General features: G+C 35.5%; 1 pseudogene; it reads right to left on the reverse strand.

Moving 5' to 3' along the window:
- LOC133665064 (metabotropic glycine receptor-like) overlaps positions 1-13,742 on the reverse strand; it is a 118,043-nt pseudogene extending 104,301 nt beyond the window's left edge.
- Positions 13,743-19,877: the final 6,135 nt, after the last annotated feature.

Raw genomic sequence — 19,877 nt, forward strand, 5'->3', positions numbered from 1 at the left:
TCGAAGAAGATATCGCCAAAAGAAATATGGTCGAAGGAACCGAGGCTTTGGAAAGACATGAAGAGTTAAAGATGCAATAAAGGCAACCATGGACTGGACTGGGGAACATTTCAAGATAGGCTTGTGCAAAAAGCTAGTCAAAGATCATCTCTGTGACACGACTATAGTTGCTCAAAAAGCTTCATTGTGTGAATGCTCCAGAGCGTTCACACATGGTTTTCTACACCAAAATTCATCTATTCGATATTATTCTTCTTCTCCAGATTCTGGCGCGCTCTACCTTAAACATTTTTCTCCCGATTCAAACCGTTCCAACTTCAAACTGTTCAGCCTATTCGGGAATCGCAGGCTTTCCCTTGAAAAATTCCGAAAATTCCCAGATTTCCCAGAATTCCAGGTTTTCCGGGACATTTTTCCCATTTAAAATGAATTGGCCATTGTTCAAACTTCCACCATTTCCAAATTTTTCAACTTATTAAAACCATTCCACCTTCAACATATTTCACCATTCTGCAAATTCAAACTACCCTTTTTCCAAGTTCAAAAAAAATTCCAGTATTTTCCAGAATTCCTGGTTTTCCAAAGCCCTATTTCCACCCTTTTTTTCTGGCGACTACTCCTTCCACATTTTTCAACCCACTTCAACCGTTCCACTGTCAAAACTAATTAATTTTTTTAACTGGAAAAATTCCCGGTTTTCCAGGAATTCCGTAATACCATTTCTCATTTGAACATGTTACTACTTCAACATTTCTCGACCTATTTTGAAAAATTCCAACACCAACTCATTCAGAACATACACATTTTTTAGCATTTTCAAAAAAATCCGGCTTTTCCCAAAATTTCCAGGAATGGGACATTTTTCCAGGTTGCGCGATTCCCAAATTTTTCAACATATTCAAACCATTCCAACATTAACACATTCCACTCATCCTGGACATTCAAAGTACCATTTTTGCACTTTCAACAAATTTCCAGGAATTCCTGTTTTTCATAACCTATTTCCACCCTTAAGTTCGACTATTCCTTTCACATTTTTCAACTGTTCCACCGTCAAAACACTCCTCACATTCAGGACAAAAAACCAAGTTGGTTAAGGAACTAGAAAAATTCCCGGTTTTCCCGAAATTCCAGGAATTTTTCAATTAAAAACTGTTACTAATTCAACATTTCTTGACCGATTTAAACAATTCCAACACCAACCAATTCAGGACATTCATGCTCCGAATCATGTTAAAAAAAATCCTACTTTTCCCAAAATTCCCAAATTTCCCAAAAATCCTGCTTTTCCCAAAATTCCCAAATTTCCCATTTATTTCAATGTCCCATTGAAATGAATGGGACATTTTTCCAAGTTACACAATTCCCACATTTTTCAACCTATTCAAACCATTCCAATATTAACACATTCCACTCATCCTGGACATTTAAACTACCATTTCTCCACATTCAACAAATTTCCAGGAATTTCCGTTTTTTGGTAACCTATTTCGACCTTTAAGTTCGACTACTCCTTTCACATTTTTCAATCGCTCCGCTGTCAAAACACTCTTCGCATTCAGGACAAAAACCAAGTTGATTAAGGAACTAGAAAATTTCCGAAATTCCAGGAATTTCTCAATTAAAAGCTGTTACTAATTCAACATTTCTTGACCGATTTAAACAATTCCAACACCAACCAATTCAGCTCATTCAGGACATTCATGCTCCGAATCATGTTCCAAAAAATCCCGCTCTTCCCTAAATTTCCAGGGAGTTCCCATTGAAATGAATGGGACATTTTTCCAGGTTGCACAATTCCCACATTTTTCAACCTATTCAAACCATTCCAATATTAACACATTCCACTCATCCTGGACATTTAAACTACCATTTCTCCACATTCAACACATTTCCAGGAATTTCCGTTTTTTGGTAATCTATTTCGACCTTTAAGTTCGACTACTCCTTTCACATTTTTCAATCGTTCCACTGTCAAAACACTCTTCGCAGTCAAGACAAAAACCAAGTTGGTTAAGGAACTAGAAAAATGTCCGAAATTCCAGGAATTTCTCAATTAAAAGCTGTTACTAATTCAACATTTCTTGACCGATTTAAACAATTCCAACACCAACCAATTCAGCTCATTCAGGACATTCATGCTCCGAATCATGTTCCAAAAAATCCCGCTTTTCCCTAAATTTCCAGGGAGTTCCCATTGAAATGAATGGGACATTTTTCCAGGTTGCACAATTCCCACATTTTTCAACCTATTCAAACTATTCCAATATTAACACATTCCACTCATCCTGGACATTTAAACTACCATTTCTCCACATTCAACAAATTTCCAGGAATTTCCGTTTTTTGGTAACCTATTTCGACCTTTAAGTTTGACTACTCCTTTCACATTTTTCAATCGTTCCACTGTCAAAACACTCTTCGCATTCAGGACAAAAACCAAGTTGGTTAAGGAACTAGAAAAATTTCAGAAATTCCAGGAATTTCTCAATTAAAAGCTGTTACTAATTCAACATTTCTTGACCGATTTAAACAATTCCAACACCAACCAATTCAGCTCATTCAGGACATTCATGCTCCGAATCATGTTCCAAAAAATCCCGCTCTTCCCTAAATTTCCAGGGAGTTCCCATTGAAATGAATGGGACATTTTTCCAGGTTGCACAATTCCCACATTTTTCAACCTATTCAAACCATTCCAATATTAACACATTCCACTCATCCTGGACATTTAAACTACCATTTCTCCACATTCAACAAATTTCCAGGAATTTCCGTTTTTTGGTAACCTATTTCGACCTTTAAGTTCGACTACTCCTTTCACATTTTTCAATCGTTCCGCTGTCAAAACACTCTTCGCATTCAGGACAAAAACCAAGTTGATTAAGGAACTAGAAAAATTTCCGAAATTCCAGGAATTTCTCAATTAAAAGCTGTTACTAATTCAACATTTCTTGACCGATTTAAACAATTCCAACACCAACCAATTCAGCTCATTCAGGACATTCATGCTCCGAATCATGTTCCAAAAAATCCCGCTCTTCCCTAAATTTCCAGGGAGTTCCCATTGAAATGAATGGGACATTTTTCCAGGTTGCACAATTCCCACATTTTTCAACCTATTCAAACCATTCCAATATTAACACATTCCACTCATCCTGGACATTTAAACTACCATTTCTCCACATTCAACAAATTTCCAGGAATTTCCGTTTTTTGGTAACCTATTTCGACCTTTAAGTTCGACTACTACTCTCACATTTTTCAATCGTTCCACTGTCAAAACACTCTTCGCATTCAGGACAAAAACCAAGTTGGTTAAGGAAATAGAAAAATTTCCGAAATTCCAGGAATTTCTCAATTAAAAGCTGTTACTAATTCAACATTTCTTGACCGATTTAAACAATTCTAACACCAACCAATTCAGCTCATTCAGGACATTCATGCTCCGAATCATGTTCCAAAAAATCCCGCTTTTCCCTAAAATTCCAGGGGGTTCCCATTGAAATGAATGGGACATTTTTCCAGGTTGCACAATTCCCACATTTTTCCACCTATTCAAACCATTCAAATATTAACACATTCCACTCATCTTGGACATTTAAACTACCATTTTTCCACATTCAACACATTTCCAGGATTTTTTTTTTTAATGGATTAAGAATCGTTACAAGTAAGAATCACAAAAGTACACACAAAAAAATATTATATTTATATACTGTGTATATATATATATATATATATATATATATATATATATATATAATTTTTTTATTTATTTTTTTTAATTGATTTTAGATTTTTTTTTTAATGGATTAAGAATCGTTACAAGTAAGAATCACGATTAATTTGAAAACCTTCTCTCTTTTTTTTAAACGCCCCCACCTGCATTAGTCGATCATTTTTAAACCGCGTCAAACATGTACCGCCATTATATCTGAACCGTGTGCGTTTCAATGAAAAATACTGCGAATGATGAATTTTACACACACAGAATGTTATCAAGATAAATATGAATATAGAAAACAATGATATAAATATCATCACAAAAGCCTACCAACCCATAAAGTTCACATGGGTCTTCAATACAGCTGGAACCAGCCTACTTGTGCACCAGTCAAACCTTGGCACAGACTAACCAAACGTACATTTGGTTACTTTGTGGCCTGAACTGCCTGCAAAAACAAAAGAAAATTGCACAAGAATCGAGGGGGGAAAAAAAGGCTTAAGCCTTTCTGTCCAGACTTTCTATTTTTAGCATCGTCAACACGGCGCTGAGATGAGCGGAGGAAGCAGCTAAACATGAAGAGCTCATAGCGCACAGGAACATGAAAAGGGGAATAGTACAGTATTACTGTGGCTCTGGGTTAGTCATTGCCTCATTCCTGTGAGAATCCTGCGATGTGACTCGAGCTTTAAGGAGCAGGGGGGTTGGTTAATGTATCCAGGACTAGCTGCAGTGTGCTCAAACTACCAGCAGGTAGCAGATAATACTGTGTCATTTATCAGTTCAAACATTACATTTCTTGTCTGTGCAGTCTATTTAATTGAATATAGCTTGAAAAGGATTTGCAAATTACTGTGCAACGCTCTCCCTGACCACCTGAGGGCACCACAGACTGTGAACGCTTTTAAAAATGGCTTAAAAACCCTTCTTTTTTAAAAAAGCCTTTTTTTTAGATACATGCGTGCTAGCTCTAGTTTTTATTTTTATTTATTTGTTTTATCTTTTTAATAAGACGGTCCTGAGTAGTCCTGAGTTCAATCCCGGGCTCGGGATCTTTCTGTGTGGAGTTTGCATGTTCTCCCCGTGACTGCGTGGGTTCCCTCCGGGTACTTCGGCTTCCTCCCACCGCCAAAAAACATGCACCTGGGGATAGGTTGATTGGCAACACTAAATTGGCCCCTAGTGTGTGAATGTGAGTGTGAATGTTGTCTGTCTATCTGTGTTGGCCCTGCGATGAGGCGGCGACTTGTCCAGGGTGTACCCCGCCTTCCGCCCCGAATGCAGCTGAGATAGGCTCCAGCACCCCCCGCGACCCCGAAAGGGACAAGCGGCAGAAAAAGGATGGATGGATGCCGTCTATTTAATTGAATATAGGTTGAAAAGGATTTGCAAATCATTGGGAGACTGGGCTATTTGCTCCGCCGCTCCCAGTCTCTGCAAGGCTCTCCCTGACCACCTGAGGGCACCACAGACTGTGAACGCTTTTAAAAAAGGCTTAAAAACCCTTCTTTTTAAAAAAGAAGGGTGGATGGATGTATTCTCTTTTTATTTACCATTTGCACAACGTGCCAACTTCACTGGTGTTGGGGGTTTGTACATTTTAACTAATGATCATGCAACAAAATGTTCTAAACATTCAAAAATAAATAGTAAATATATGCTTGTCTCCTTGGCATACAATTCCACAGCAGGTTATTTGTCGATCATCTAATTATCAAAACAACTTGCCTATGCAAATTGTGTAAAAAGGCTATTATATAGTTTGTATATTCTAACAATATATACTGTTTTTGCTGAGGGCAGCCATAATTGTGATATGGCCCTCCAATAAAAACATGTTTGACACCCCTGCTTAATACTTGAATTATTCTTTATATTTATTATGATAGTTCTCTTTTGCTATACTTGTGTTACATTTTAACTTGACATATTTCTCGGTGATTGCTTGGGAGAAATACTGCCTTATTTTAGTTAATTATTGGTTCCTTGCCCTATTCTACTACATTAATCATACCAATTTGTATTTTAATAATGAACCATTTTAAGTGTGGTTTTGTCCCCTTTTTTTTTTTTTAAAGAGACTTCCACTGTAATTAAAGTTTGTATTTTATTAGTCTTCTTAGTGATGCTTGGAGTTACCTCTGTGGGAAATGTCATTGTAAATTCACAGCAAATGACTCACTTTCACGGTAAAGTTTACAGAAATTTACCGTGAAATGCATTTTACAGTAACTGCAGAGCTGGGATTTTACGGGTGATTACCAACTATTTGGTCAAGTAGCGCTAAATTGCGCAGCCCAAAAGTTGGGTTGGGAATAACCCAACATTGTAGTTAGCATAACTCATCTTTTGTGTTAAATAATTTAACCCAATAGTTTGGTTGGGAATAACACAACATTAAGTTAATCATAACTCAACTTTTTTGGTTAAATAATTCAACCCAAAAGTTGGGTTGAAAAAATTAACCCAAAATGTTGAGTTACAATAACTCAAATAAAAAGTTTGTCCTTTTCTGAACCAGCAGTTGGGTTAAAATTTGGTTATTTTTTAACCCAACATTTTTAGTGTGCGCACATTAAAAAATGCTGGGGTTTTTTGATAACCCAATTTATGGGTTGCGAGTGTTGGGTTAAATTTTGGAGGTATTTTTAACCAACTATTAGGTCAAGGAGCGCTAAATTGTGCAACCCAAAAGTTGGGTTGGGAATAACCCAACATTGTAGTGAGCATAACTCAACTTTTGTGTTAAATAAATTTAAACCAATGGTTGGGTTATGAATCAACCAACTTTGAGTTAGCATAACTCAACTTTTGGGTTAAATAATTCAACCCAATAGTTGGGTTTGGAATAACCCAACATTGTAGTGAGCATAACTCAGCTTTTGTGTTAAATACATTCAACCCAATAGTTGGGTTATGAATCAACCAACATTGAGTTAGCATAACTCAACTTTTGGGTTAAATAATTCAACGCGATAGTTGGGTTGGGAATAACCCAACATTGTAGTGAGCATAACTCAGTTTTTGTGTTAAATAAAGTCAACCCAATAGTTGGGTTAAGAATCAACCAACATTGAGTTATTTTACCTCAACTTTTTGGTTAAATAATTCAACCCAAAAGTTGGGTTGAAAACATGAACCCAAAATGTTGAGTTAAAATAACTCAAATAACGGGTTTGTCCTTTTCTGAACCAGCAGTTGGGTTAAAATTGGGTTTTTTAACCCAACATTTTTTAGTGTGTACACACTAAAAAATGCTTGGGTTAAAATTTTGAGTTATTTTTATGAAGAGCAATCCATTTTTTGGGTTATAAGGGTATTATTTTAACTCAATTTCTGGGTTTTCAAAATTATGAACCATTTTTGGGTTGTTTTTAAATGGGTAACACATTTTTGGGTAAAAGGCTTTTTTAAATTAAAAAGTTACTTTTTTTTAAGGGAATTTTATTATGGATTAATCTCATTAACATCTTGCTCTTGAGTATATTTTAATGGAATAAAGATAATTGTGATCAGTAGTTGGGAAGGAGTAGGACAAACCAGCAGTAAAATGTCTAATTTTTAACCAATCTTTGGGTCAAGGAGCACTAAACTGCGCAACCCAAAATTTGGGTTGGGAATAACCCAACATTGTAGTGAGCATAATTAAGCTTTTGTGTGAAATAAATTCAAACCAATAGTTGGGTTGTGAATCAACCAACATTGTGTTCGCATAACTCAACTTTTGGGTTAAATAATTCAACGCCAAAGTTGGGTTGAAAAAAGTAACCCAAAATGTTGAGTTAAAATAACTCAAATAATGGACTCGTCCTTTTTTGAACCAGCAGTTGGGTTAAAATTGGGTTATTTTTAGACCAACATTTTTTACTGTGTTAACTGTAACTTCACAGATGTGTAAGTTACCCATGCCTTGGGCACTAATACACCCCCATACCATCACAAATGCTAGCTTTTCAACTTTGCGAACAATCCGGATGGTTCTTTTCCTCTTTGTTCCGGAGGACACTACGTCCACGGTTTCCAGAAACAATTAGAAATGTGGACTCGTCAGACAACAGAACACTTTTCCACTTTGGAAAAGCTCTTAGATGAGCTCGGGCCCAGCGAAGCCGGCAGCGTTTCTGGGTATTGTTGATAAATGGCTTTCGCTTTGCATAGTAAAGTTTTAACTTGCACTTACAGATGTAGCGACGAACTTTAGTTACTGACAGTGGGTTTCTGAAGTGTTCCTGAGCCCATGTGGTGATATCCTTTACACACTGATGTCGCTTGTTATTTGCAAATCATTGTATTCTGTTTTTATTTACCATTTACACAACGTGCCGACTTCACTGGTTTTGTACATTTATTAGGGCTGTCAAAAATAACGAGCCAACTCCGTGATTAATCACAAAAAAATATCTCATTAATCATGGATAGTTGCAGATTAATCACCTAATTTATTTTATTTATTTTTTTATTGTTATTACATTAATTTATTTGGAGCTCCATTACATTAAGTGTGAATGGTTACCCTGGAGGGGCCGCCAACAATTATCTGTTTCTCTGCTGTGGTCCGCATGGGTTGTAATACCCTTTTCCACCACTTGTGGCAGTAAAAACTAAAAGCGTAAAAACTACAACTAAAGTGGTGAAGCTGTATTTTTAATTTACATTTAAATTTCATCGACAGTTTAGCTAAAAAAATATTCATTATTAATTTACTTTATTTATTTTAGCACAACTAATAACAACATACATAATTGTATGTAAATATTTTCTTCTTATGCCGTATATTTGATTAGTACGTATTCATCTAATCAGCCTGACCTAAGCCTAAGGTTTATGTGTTAAATAAATAATAATATTTGTGATCAACACATGGTTTCATATAATTGAAAAACAAAAGTATGATCAGTGTTAATATTTAGGTGGGCCCCGGGGCCCCTCTGTAGTGGAAAGGTTGGGCTAGAAGTACAAAAAGGTAAAGATAATACTTTTTCCGATTATGTTTTATAACAAATAAATTAGGTACTTTCAAGTTTTATTTAAGTAAAACATTGAAAAACATTTATGAGAACTGTATTTAATAATTATTTATTTATTTATTTGCGGATGTATTTTATTTATTCAATGTTGTAATACAGAATGAGTAGTAAAAAATGTGTTGGTAATTGCTATGATAGGATTAAATAGGCTCTGCTTCTTCCTACTCCTTTTCGGACATGTTGTAATGAGAAACTGTAATTACATTATGTGATGTAATATAAGTTTATTCATGTTTTGAATACTATAAACCATAACAATGACCAAAACCATTAAAAAAAAGTTTGTTTATGACAGTTTTTCTCAAATAGTGCAGGGACGGGACCCCTGGGGGGCTCATTGGAGCCATTAATACTGACTACATTTTTAAACTAGCATAGAAAAGGCTTGTCAGTGGAAAAACTCTTAAAACTCAGTATTTTATTCTGAAAACAACATGCAATTCTTAAATCGAGCATCCTCAAGATGTTGCCGAATCTTCAAACGCGTTTTTTCTCAACCAAAATATCTTGTTTAGTTATTTTCTCAATTTTAACATTTTTAAAGTAGCATAAAAACTGCTCAAATTTAGATTAGTCAGTGAAAACAACTTGCAATTCTTAAATCAAGCATCCTCAAACTGTTGCTGAATCTTTAAATACGAGTTTTCTAAACCAAAATATCTCGTTTAGTTATTTTCTCAATTTTAACATTTTTAAACTATAGAAAATGCTAAAATTAAGATTAGTCAGTGAAAAGCTCTTAAAACTAGTATTTTATTCTAAAAAAAAATTGCAATCCTTTAATCTAGCATCCCCAAGATGTTGCAGAATCTTTAAACACAATTTTTCTAAACCAAAATTTGTTGTTCAGTTAGTTTCTCAATTTTCAATCTTTAAACGAGCATAAAAACTGCTAAAATCGGTCATCCTCAAGATGTTGCAGAATCTTTAAACACCATTTTTCTAAAACCAAAATATTTGGTTTGAATAGTTATTTACTCAATTTTAGCATTTTTAAACTAGCACAGAAAATGCTTGTCAGTGAAAAGCTCTTAAAACTAAGTATTTTATGCTGAAAACAACATGTAATTCTTAAATCGAGCATCTTCAAGATGTTGAATCTTTAAACACGATTTTTCTTAACCAAAATATCTTGGTAGGGTATTTTCTCAATTTTACCATTTTTAAACGAGCATGAAAACTGCTAAAATGAATATCAGTCAGTGAAAAGCTCTTGTAAATTATTCTGAAAACAACTTGGAATTCTTAAATCGAGCATCCCCAAGATGTTGCAGAATCTTTAAACATGATTTTTATAACCAAAATATCTTGTTTAAGTTAGTTATTTTCTCAATTTTAACATTTTTAAACTAGCATAACAACTGCTAGAACTAATATTAGTCATTGAAAAGCTCTTAAAACTAGTATTTTATTCTAAATATCTTTAATCTAGCATCCTCAAGATGTTGCCGAATCTTTAAACACGATTTTTCTCAACCAAAATATCTTGTTTAGCTATTTTCTAAAATTTGACATTTTTATACTAGCATGAAAACTGCTAAAATGAAGATCAGTCAGTGAAAAGCTCTTGTATTTTATTATGAAAACCCTCAAGATGTTGCCGAATCTTTACACACGATTTTTCTAAACCAAAATATCTTGTTTAAATAGTTATTTTCTCTATTTTAGCATTTTTAAACAAGCATGAAAACTGCTACAATAAAGATCAGTCAGTAAAAGCTCATGTATTTTGTTCTGAAAATCCTCAAGATGTTGCCGTATCTTTAAACACGATTTTTCTAAACCAAAATATCTTGTTTAAATACTTATTTTCTCAATTTTAACATTTTTAAACGAGCATGAAAACTGCTCAAATGAAGATTAGTCAGTGAAAAGCTCTTAAAACTAGGGACATTTATTCAATCTTGGCAACCAAAATATCTTGTTTAAATAGTTTTTTACTAGATTTTAACATTTTTAAACTAGCATAAAAACTGCTAAAATTAAAATTAGTCAGTGAAAAACTCTTAGAACTAGGGACATTTCTTCAATCTTGGCAACCAAAATATCTTGTTTAAATAGTTATTTTCTAATTTTTTACATTTTTAATCTAGCATAGAAAATGCTTGTCAGTGAAGAGCTAATAAAACTAAGTATTTTATTCTGAAAACAACTTGGAATTCTTAAATCGAGTGCCCTCAAGATGTTACCGAATCTTTAAACACGATTTTTATAACCAAAATTTCTTGTTTAGTTATTTTCTAAATTTTTACATTTTTAAACTAGCATAAAAAATGCTAAAATGAAGATTAGCCAGTGAAAAGCTCTTGTATTTTATTCTGAAAACAACTTGCAATTTTTATATCGAGCATCCTCAAGATGTTGCCGAATCTTTAAACACGATTTTTATAACCAATATTTCTTGTTTAGTTATTTTCTCAATTTTAACATTTTTAAACTAACATAGAAAAAAATGCTTGCCAGTGAAAAGGTCTTAAAACAAAGTATTTCATTATGAAAACAACTTGCAATTCTTAAATCGAGCATCCCCAATATGTTGCCGAATCTTTAAACACAATTTTTATAACCAAAATATCTTGTTTAGTTATTTTCTCAATTTTAACATTTTTAAACTAGCACGAAAACTGCTAAAATGAAGATCAGTCAGTGAAAAGCTCTTGTATTTTATTCTGAAAATCCTCAAGGTGTTGCCGAATATTTAAACACGATTTTTTTAAACCAAAATATCTTGTTTAAATACTTATTTTCTCAATTTTTACATTTTTAAACGAGCATGAAAATGGCTAAAATTAAGATCAGTCAGTGAAAAGCTCTTGTATTTTATTCTGAAAATCCTCAATATGTTGCCGAATCTTTACACAACATTTTTCTAAACCAAAATATCTTGGTTGTCTATTTTCTCAATTTTAACATTTTGAAACTAGCACGAAAACTGCTAAAATGAAGATCAGTCAGTGAAAAGCTCTTGTATTTTATTCTGAAAATCCTCAAGGTGTTGCCGAATATTTAAACACAATTTTTTTAAACCAAAATATCTTGTTTAAATACTTATTTTCTCAATTTTTACATTTTTAAACAAGCATGAAAATGGCTAAAATTAAGATCAGTCAGTGAAAAGCTCTTGTATTTTATTCTGAAAATCCTCAATATGTTGCCGAATCTTTACACAACATTTTTCTAAACCAAAATATCTTGTTTGTCTATTTTCTCAATTTTAACATTTTGAAACTAGCACGAAAACTGCTAAAATGAAGATCAGTCAGTGAAAAGCTCTTGTATTTTATTCTGAAAATCCTCAATATGTTGCCGAATCTTTACACAACATTTTTCTAAACCAAAATATCTTGTTTGTCTATTTTCTCAATTTTAACATTTTGAAACTAGCACGAAAACTGCTAAAATGAAGATCAGTCAGTGAAAAGCTCTTGTATTTTATTCTGAAAATCCTCAAGATGTTGCCGAATTTTTTAACACAATTTTTCTAAACCAAAATATCTTGTTTAAATACTTATTTTCTCAATTTTTACATTTTTAAACGAGCATGAAAATGGCTAAAATTAAGATCAGTCAGTGAAAAGCTCTTGTATTTTATTCTGAAAATCCTCAATATGTTGCCGAATCTTTACACAACATTTTTCTAAACCAAAATATCTTGTTTGTCTATTTTCTCAATTTTAACATTTTGAAACTAGCACGAAAACTGCTAAAATGAAGATCAGTCAGTGAAAAGCTCTTGTATTTTATTCTGAAAATCCTCAATATGTTGCCGAATCTTTACACAACATTTTTGTAAACCAAAATATCTTGTTTGTCTATTTTCTCAATTTTAACATTTTGAAACTAGCACGAAAACTGCTAAAATGAAGATCAGTCAGTGAAAAGCTCTTGTATTTTATTCTGAAAATCCTCAAAGATGTTGCAGAATTTTTTAACACAATTTTTCTAAACCAAAATATCTTGTTTAAATAGTTATTTTCTCAATTTTGACATTTTTAAACGAGCACGAAAACTGCTAAAATGAAGATTAGTCAGTGAAAAGCTCTTAAAACTAGGGACATTTCTTCAATCTTGGCAATAATTGAATGTGATTAATGATGATTAATCCACATTTACCTGAACTGGGGTGCAGAGTCCCCCCTGAGTCCGTAGAAGCCCGCCGACAAGGTGAGCAGCCAGTAGGGCACAAAAGCCCCCTGCTCGCACTCCAGGTACGGCGCGGACCACTTGATGTGGTTCTGGTCCAGCAGGTGGACTCCAGTCTTGGACTTGTGCGTGCGTGCTCTCCTCCCGTCCCTGAACTCGTTGAACCACTCGGACTCGGGGCTCCGGCTCCTCAGCAGCCGGTGCGCGGAGCCGGAGAGGTCGCGCAGCACCACCCGCTCCTCGCTGCGTGTCGCCTGCAGGAAGACGTGCGGGCTCGGCGTCGGCGCGTCCCCGTGGAGGCTCACCACCGCCCGGTGGATCTTGGGGTCGCCCTCCAGGATGCTGCGGACCAAGGCGTGGTACCAGAGCAGGTCGCCCCCCTCCCCGGACCTGTTGTTGGCCTGCAGGATCATGCTCAGGAAGTTGGTGGCGTGCGTCACGGTCTCCAGGACGCCGCGCAGCGGGTAGTGCGAGGCGGCGTGGAGGCCCCCACGCAGGCTGCTCAGCTCGTACCTCCGCGAGCAGTTCACCTGCCTCAGCGCGGCCGAGTCGCCGCTGTGGAGGAAGGCGGTCACCACCCGGGGGAGGTCCTCCTCGATCTTGTGCGCCACCACGGCGCGCGCCGTGGGCTGGTGGGGCGGCTCCCGGTTGGCGACGTGGGTACCAAAAACCGCGGTGTCGTCCGACCACTCCACGTACCCGTAATTGGAGCCCAAAACGAGCCCCGTGTGCAGGAGCACGACCAGGAGAGACATCCTTCAAAGACACTTTTCAGCGTGATTTTTTCCCCCCCCCTCAATGCGCCATCCACGCACCCACTCGCTGGAATCCACGAGTGTGGAAAAAACATAAATAATAATAATTCTGGAAGTTATCTACGGTTCCGTCATTTCCCCTCCCCTCGACGTGAGAAAATCCCCGGGAGGAGTCGCCCACGACCATGTGTGGTCCTTTTCTCCCCGCCAGTGTGCCGGAGGTGGGCGGGGCGTGGGAGAGGACTGGAGCTGTCCAGTGCTGAAAGAAGCCGCCGGCGGGAAGAAAAACGCGGCTGGTGCACAAAAGAGGTCCTCTATTTTAGCCCAACCAACTCATTTTACACATAAAAATAGGCTATTTTCAAGTGGAAGTACGTCATGCCTGCGTACAATATCACAACAAATGGCAATCATATGGTTATTGTCAGAAAAAACAAAGACTAAAACCAACCATTGATTCATAACCCAACTATTGGGTTAAATTTATTTAACACAAAAGCTAAATTATGCTCACTACAATGTTGGCTAATTCCAAATCCAACTAAAAGTACCTTTTTAATAAATAAAAAAAAAAAGCCTTTTACCCCAAAATGCGTTACTCATTGAAAAACAACCCAAAAATGGTTCATAGTTTTGAAAACCCAGAAATTGAGTTAAAATAATACCCTTACAACCCAAAAAATTGATTGCTCTTCATGAAAATAACTCCAAAATGTAACCCAATAGTGGTTGAAAAACACTGCTCTATTACATTTAGAGCAGGGGGTGTCAAACCCATTTTAGATGGGGGGGGGGCCACATGGAGAAAAATATAATAATAATAATAATAATAGATTTTATTTGTAAAAAGCACTTTACATTGAGTAAACAACCTCAAAGTGCTAGAGTGTATTAAAAAAATAAAAATGAATAAAAAGATAATAAAAAATAAATAAAAATTAAAACTAGAACAGCCAAATAACTAAAACTAGTATGCATGTATCTAAAAAAAAAAAAAAAAGGACTTTTTTAAAAAGAAGGGTTTTTAAGCCTTTTTAAAAAGCATTCACTGTCTGTGGTGCCCTCAGGTGGTCAGGCAGAGCGTTCCACAGACTGGGAGCGGCGGAGCAGAAAGCCTGGTCTCTCATTGTTCGTAGCTTTGTCCTCGGAGGTTGGAGGAGGTTAGCCTGTCCGGAGCGGAGGTGTTGGTGTCGTGTGGAGGATTTGGGGGTGAGTAGTTCTTTGAGGTAGAGGGGGGGCATTTCCATGGAGGCACTGGTGGGTTAGTAGGGAGACTTTGAATTCAGCCTAATGTACGTCCAAAACTAAAGAAGACATTTTTACCAAGGTATGCCTCAAACGTTTTATTGGTTTGTAAACATTATTTTCTTTGGACCATTTAGGTAGAATTGCATCATTTCCCATGGCACACCAAACTATTGAGTTGAGTTATTTAACCCAAAAGTTGAGTTATGCTAACTCAATGTTGGTTGATTCATAACCCAACTATTGGGTTGAATTTATTTAACACAACAGCTGAGTTATGCTCACTACAATGATGGGTTATTCCAAACCCAACTAAAAGTACCTTTGTAATTAAAAAAAAGCCTTTTACCCCAAAAATGCGTTACTCATTGAAAAACAACCCAAAAATGGTCCATAGTTTTGAAAACACAGAAATTGAGTTAAAATAATACCCTTATAACCCAAAAAATTGATTGCTCTTCATAAAAATAACTCCAAAATTTAACCCAAAACTCGCAACCCATAATGTGGGTTATCAAAATAACCCAGTATTTTTTAGTGTGCACACTAAAAAACGTTGGCTTAAAAAGTAACCAATTTTAACCCAACTGCTGGTTCAGAAAAGGACGAACACCTTATTTGAGTTATTTCAACTCAACATTTTGTGTTAATTTTTTCAACCCAATGTTTGGGTTGAATTATTTAACCAAAAAGTTGAGTTATGGTAACTTAATGTTGGGTTGTTCCCAACCAAACGATTGGGTTGAGTTATTTAACCCAAAAGTTGAGTAATGCTCACTCAATGTTGGTTGATTCATAACCCAACTATTGGGTTGAATTTATTCAACACAAAAGCTAAATAATGCTCACTACAATGTTGGGTTATTCCAAACCCAACTAAAAGTACCTTTCTAATAAAAAGAAGCCTTTTACCCCAAAATGCGTTACTCATTGAAAAACAACCCAAAAATGGTCCATAGTTTTGAAAACACAGAAATTGAGTTAAAATAATACACTTATAACCCCAAAAAATGTATTTCTCTTCATAAAAATAACTCCAAAACTCACAACCCATAAATTGGGTTATCAAAATAACCCAACATTTTTTAAGTGTGCACACTAAAAAACGTTGGGTTAAAAAATAACCCAATTTTAACCCAACTGTTGGTTCAGAAAAGGACAAACTCCTTATTTGAGTTATTTCAACTCAATGTTTGGGTTGAATTATTTAACCCAAAAGTTGAGTTATGCTAACTCAATGTTGGGTTATTCCAAATCCAACTAAAAGTACCTTTTTAATAAATAAATAAAAAGCCTTTTACCTAAAAATGCGTTACTTATTGAAAAACAACCCAAAAATGGTTCATAGTTTTGAAAACCCAGAAATTTAGTTAAAATAATACCCTTATAACCCAAAAAATAGATTGCTCTTCATAAACATAACTCCAAAATTTAACCCAAAAGTGGTTGAAAAACACTGCTCTATTACATTTAGAGCAGGGGGTGTCAAACTCATTTTAGATGGGGGGGGCACATGGAGAAAAATCTAATAATAATAATAATAATAATAGATTTTATTTGTAAAAAGCACTTTACATTGAGTAAACAACCTCAAAGTGCTACAGTGTATTAAAAAAAATAAAAGATAATAAAAAAGAAATAAAAATTAAAACTAGAACAGCCAAATAGCTAAAACTAGTATGCATATATCTAAAAAAAAAAAAAAAAAGGACTTTTTTAAAAAGAAGGGTTTTTAAGCCTTTCTTAAAAGCATTCACTGTCTGTGGTGCCCTCAGGTGGTCAGGGAGAGCGTTCCACAGACTGGGAGCGGCGGAGCAGAAAGCCTGGTCTCTCATTGTTCGTAGCTTTGTCCTCGGAGGTTGGAGGAGGTTAGCCTGTCCGGAGCGGAGGTGTTGGTGTCGTGTGGAGGATTTGGGGGTGAGTAGTTCTTTGAGGTAGAGGGGGGGCATTTCCATGGAGGCACTGGTGGGTTAGTAGGGAGACTTTGAATTCAGCCTAATGTACGTCCAAAAATAAAGAAGACATTTTTACCAAGGTATGCCTCAAACGTTTTATTGGTTTGTAAACATTATTTTCTTTGGACCATTTAGGTAGAATTGCATCATTTCCCATGGCACACCAAACTATTGAGTTGATTTATTTAACCCAAAAGTTGAGTTATGCTAACTCAATGTTGGTTGATTCATAACCCAACTATTGGGTTGAATTTATTTAACACAACAGCTGAGTTATGCTCACTACAATGATGGGTTATTCCAAACCCAACTAAAAGTACCTTTGTAATTAAAAAAAAGCCTTTTACCCCAAAAATGCATTACTTATTGAAAAACAACCCAAAAATGGTCAATAGTTTTGAAAACACAGAAATTGAGTTAAAATAATACCCTTATAACCCCAAAAAATGGATTGCTCTTCATAAAAATAACTCCAAAATTTAACCCAAAACTCGCAACCCATAAATTGGGTTATCAAAATAACCCAGTATTTTTTAGTGTGCACACTAAAAAACGTTGGCTTAAAAATAACCCAATTTCAACCCAACTGCTGGTTCAGAAAAGGACGAACTCCTTATTTGAGTTATTTCAACTCAACATTTTGTGTTAATTTTTTCAACCCAATGTTTGGGTTGAATTATTTAACCAAAAAGTTGAGTTATGGTAACTTGATGTTGGGTTGTTCCCAACCAAACTATTGGGTTGTATTATTTAACACAAAAGTTGAGTTAAGCTCACTCAATGTCGGTTGATTCATAACCCAACTATTGGGTTGGATTTATTTAACACAAAATCTGAATTATGCTCACAACAATGTTGGGTTATTCCAAACCCAACTAAAAGTACCTTTTTAATAAATAAAAAAAAGCCTTTTACCCCAAAATGCGTTACTCATTGAAAAACAACCCAAAAATGGTCCATAGTTTTGAAAACACAGAAATTGAGTTAAAATAATACCCTTATAACCCCAAAAAATGTATTTATCTTCATAAAAATAACTCCAAAACTCGCAACCCATAAATTGGGTTATCAAAATAACCCAGCATTTTTTAAGTGTGCACACTAAAAAACGTTGGGTTAAAAAATAACCCAATTTTAACCCAACTGTTGGTTCAGAAAAGGACGAACCCCTTATTTGAGTTATTTCAACTCAACATTTTGGGTACATTTTTTAAACCCAATGTTTGGGTAGAATTATTTAACCAAAAAGTTGAGTTATGATAACTTAATGTTGGGTTGTTCCCAACCAAACTATTGGGTTGAGTTATTTAACCCAAAAGTTGAGTTATGCTCACTCAATGTTGGTTGATTCATAACCCAACTATTGGGTTGAATTTATTTAACACAAAAGCTGAGTTATGCTCACTACAACGTTGGGTTATTCCAAACCCAACTAAAAGTACCTTTTTAGTAAAAAGAAGCCTTTTACCCCAAAATGCGTTACTCATTGAAAAACAACCCAAAAATGGTCCATAGTTTTGAAAACACAGAAATTGAGTTAAAATAATACCCTTATAACCCCAAAAATTTGATTTATCTTCATAAAAATAACTCCAAAATTTAACCCAAAACTCGCAACCCATAAATTGGGTTATCAAAATAACCCAGCATTTTTTAAGTGTGCACACTAAAACACGTTGGGTTAAAAAATAACCCAATTTTTACCCAACTGTTGGTTCAGAAAAGGACGAACCCGTTATTTGAGTTATTTCAACTCAATGTTTGGGTTGAATTATTTAACCAAAAAGTTGAGTTACGATAACTTAATGTTGGGTTGTTCCCAACCAAACTATTGGGTTGAATTATTTAACCCAAAAGTTGAGTTATGCTAACTTAATGTTGGGTTATTCCAAATCCAACTAAGAGTACCTTTTTAATCAATAAAAAAAAGCCTTTTACCCAAAAATGCGTTACTTATTGAAAAACAACCCAAAAATGGTTCATAGTTTTGAAAACACAGAAAATAAAATAATACCCTTATAACCCCAAAAATGGATTGCTCTTCATAAAAATAACTCCAAAATTTAACCCAAACTAACATGGAGAAAAATCTACTCTCAAGTGGGCCGGACTGGTAAAATCACGGCGTGATAACTTAAAAATAAAGACAACTTTAGATTTTTTTATTTGTTTAAAAATAGAACAATCACATTCTGAAAATGTACAAAAGATAATGATGTTGGGGTTTTTTGTTACACTTACATGTTGCGTTTAGTATTCTACATTTGTCGTTATTTATATTGCGACCACTAGCTGGAACCAACGAGAGTAAAAAAATAATAAAAATATTTCTGGAAGTTATCTACGGTTCCGTCATTTCCCCTCCCCTCGACGTGAGAAAATCCCCCCACCGATAGGCCACCGATGTGGTCCTTTCTCCCCGCCAGTGTGCCGGAGGTGGGCGGGGCGTGGGAGAGGACTGGAGCTGTCCAGTGCTGAAAGAAGCCGCCGGCGGGAAGAAAAACGCGGCTTGTGCACAAAAGAGATCCTCTGTTTTAGTCCAACCAACTCATTTTACACATAAAAACAGGCTATTTTCAAGTAGAAGTACGTCATGCCCGCGTACAATTGTCATGATCTGTGGTCTGGATCATGTTTTTGTTATTTTCTGTTAGTTCCTGTTTTTGTGCACACTTGTTTATTTTAGTTACCATGGCGACTTATTAGTTTCACCTGCCTCTGGTGTTCGGGACACACACCTGCTCTAATCAAGAGACCATTATTTAAGCCTGTTTTTGCCAGTGGCGTCATTGCTTGTTTCATGCGATGCCATAGTCCACGTTGCTCGATTTCATGACCGATTCCATAGTTAATGCTATTTTTTTCATGCCACAGTTTAGTGAGGTTTTCATGTCTATAGTTTCATGTTTCATGTCCTAAGTTTTTTTGCCTTAGCACGCTTGCCTTAGGGTTGTTTTCTGTTTTTGTACTTCGTTGAGTGTTAGCTGAATAATTAAGTATGTTCCTACCTGCAAGCCTTGTCCGG

Source organism: Entelurus aequoreus, linkage group LG14 (genome assembly GCF_033978785.1).
Source record: "Entelurus aequoreus isolate RoL-2023_Sb linkage group LG14, RoL_Eaeq_v1.1, whole genome shotgun sequence".
NCBI lineage: Eukaryota > Metazoa > Chordata > Actinopteri > Syngnathiformes > Syngnathidae > Entelurus > Entelurus aequoreus.